At 40.9% G+C, this 2,734-nt stretch overlaps 1 protein-coding gene across 1 annotated transcript in view; it reads right to left on the bottom strand.

Annotated features, from left to right (window-relative positions):
- The window catches only part of EIF4G3 (eukaryotic translation initiation factor 4 gamma, 3), a 106,301-nt gene extending 103,971 nt beyond the window's left edge, over nt 1-2,330 (bottom strand). Inside the window, exons 1-2 of the mRNA XM_009330333.1 lie at nt 2,211-2,330; nt 1,993-2,068 (exon numbers count right to left, since the gene is read on the bottom strand). The gene's annotated coding sequence lies outside the window, so the exon portion shown is untranslated. The remainder of the gene's footprint in view (nt 1-1,992; nt 2,069-2,210) is intronic.
- Nucleotides 2,331-2,734: the final 404 nt, after the last annotated feature.

Genomic DNA, 2,734 nt, shown 5'->3' with positions numbered 1-2,734 from the left:
AGACCTATGATGAATGAATTTGTCAAGGACCTCCGATCACGTGCCTCTTCCATCCTAATTAATTTTTTCTAGGACTTACTCTAAATTTGCAATCTGCCAAGGGCTTCAAATAGAAGCTCAAAAGGAACCTAGCTGAGAAATTTCTCTCCTTTCCCTAAAAGATGAAATTTTCTTTCAAACTTGTGTTTTCTTAAAGCCTGGAACCGAGATACTCCCAGCACTGGCTTCTATTCCTGTAACATATCAAGGAGTGATATTTTTCCACACTGAAAAGCTATTATACGTCATTCTTCACAGTTACTTTTATATTTTACATTAATTTAAATTTTTACAGTCATATTTTCCCACAGGCATCTGAATTATGTCTTTGGAGGAAAGAATTGAAAAAAAAACCCCTTCTTTTTCCCCAAAAAGGAATTCAGATATTTTCGAAGTGGTTTTTAAGTGTTGTGTGGGGTACATAAAGGATAATATGAACCAAATTTTATTATAACTGTTTGTTATAATTTTATTATAACTGTATATTTGTATGTTTATGCTCCTTTGGTTTTGCTTTTTTGCATACAAACATATGTACATACACACATACGTATGTATATGATATTGAGGACGGAGCTAGCAAAAAAAAACAACAAAAAAAACCCCAAAAAAACCCCCAAAAAAAAACCAGTCCGCAGCTCAAGTCTGTCGACCCGCTGCTGTGAAAGCCACAAACCTTGAAATCTTAAACTCTCGTCAGAGTTGTACCCCAACCTTCCCGACTCACCTGGACGGAAATCCAGTGCTGGCTGGCCACCAGACCATCCATGGTCAAACCTGAGTCTTCCTGCTACTACAACTACTACCCAAGTCTCTGCCTTTCTTGGACCAACGGGCACTGGACAGCACTTCTGCACTTAATCCTGCGCAAAGCTCGGCTTTGCATCTCTTGAAAGCAGTCTTCCTGGTAGAAGAGGCGATCATAAAACTCTTCTCTACAGCCCAAAAAAGGAAGGGGCCAAAGATGCTCCAGACCCGGACCCCGCACATGGAAGAGATGGAGCTGATAACCCCTTCGCCAGTTATTCATGCAAACAGGGGGAAGGAGAAAACCTTGTACAGCAGCTTATGTTTTTCTATAAGCAGCTTATGTTACTGCATAAAATACAGTGAATTTCCCCCGTCTACAGCTTTTCTTCCTGTTTTCCAAATAATTAAAAGAGCAGCTTAAAAGCTTTTTTTTTGGCATTAAAAATATTTGCACTATCCCACCAGAAAAGCAATATATTACTTTCCCAAGGCTGTGCTGATTTAGCAAAGCTTATAAATAACACTGGGCTTCCAGCTATTACCATCTGAAAAAAAGAAATGAATAAAAGGAAAATGCTATCATATGTTCACAAATAAACGTCGCTACGTTTCTAAGCTAAATTTCCTCGATAATCAAGCTTTATAAACAAACATGTAGGACAGCGAGCCAAAAGCACCTTTCCCAAATACTCAGTCTACCATCAAAACATTTCTTCCTCGGGGTAATGCAATGTTTCACGTGAAAAACAAACTTCCTTGATTGTTTTTTCTGATAAGAAACTATTAGAAATGTGCAGCCACTAATACACTCCAACAAGCCAGTCTTCAAGATGCAGGAGGCAGGAAAGAGGTGGAGCCAACAGACTGAAAATATGGGCAGTAACATTTTCACTCAGGTGAAACTCCGTTAGGAAAGCCCACTCTCATACCTGCTAAATAAAACTATAGACATTTACAAAAAAAGGTATGGACCCAAAAGTCCCCAAGGTTTCTTCTTTTCCTACTCACATGCAACAAAAGGGGTCTTCATCCAGCATCATTTATTTTAGGAGGCAAAAAAAAGTTGCATTTTTTAAATTGTATGCTTTTAAAATGTATTGTTTTTTTTTAAAAAAAAAAACACACTATACCATTTCCTTGTGCTTGGAAAGCGCGCTCCTTTCAAAAGCAACACAACCGCAGCGGCACCAGCCAGATACTCACAGTGCTGTACACAGCGGAGACGGTCGGAGTGAAGATCCGATCCTCGAGGGGCTGCTGAACAGGACCTCGGGGGATTCTGCAATACAGCAAGTTAAGGAAAGCAACGTCGAAGGAAGGGTCGTGTTTTGGGTGATGCACACAGCCAACGTGTCGTCCATCAACGCAGCCGGCCACCTCGCTCGCTCAGGCAGACACACAAACACCTCTGAGGCACTCACATGCAACCAGGCAGCTACGATCCTTCAAGGTTTTCCAAAAGAGGAGCGAAGCGTGGCTTCAAAAGGCAGATGTCACCGACGAATATAGCAAGAGAAACCGAAAGCAAACAAATCGCCGAACAATCTACGAAACCTTCATCCTGTCAAGAGAATCCCCCACCTCTTTTTTTTTTTTTTTTTTTTTTTTAAAGAGCAAGAGAAAAAAAACCCCAAAACCCACAAGCCCTTCGCATTCAGTGAGACAAACCCTGCTGATCAGCAGGGCATTTTCTGACAAAGGCAGTGCCTGTTTTGCTAACCACGCAGGAACCATGTTATAATTGTTTCCTTGTTTGCCTCTCTTCAACCAGCAACTCCTTTCCTCATCCACCCACCAAAATCGCTTCTAAAAGGGGCTGTCAGATAGATTTTAAAGTTTTTATGACCTGCTGCAGGGTTATTTAGAGGCAAATTGCAATAGTTTTCTTAAATTGGAAAGGTATTTTGGGAATCCGGGGGCTGGGGGGTGGGGAAAAAGACTTTAT

The sequence above is a fragment of the Pygoscelis adeliae genome, unplaced genomic scaffold (genome assembly GCF_000699105.1).
Source record: "Pygoscelis adeliae isolate BGI_AS28 unplaced genomic scaffold, ASM69910v1 Scaffold728, whole genome shotgun sequence".
Taxonomy (NCBI): domain Eukaryota; kingdom Metazoa; phylum Chordata; class Aves; order Sphenisciformes; family Spheniscidae; genus Pygoscelis; species Pygoscelis adeliae.
This window is presented reverse-complemented; position numbering and strand designations above follow the sequence as displayed.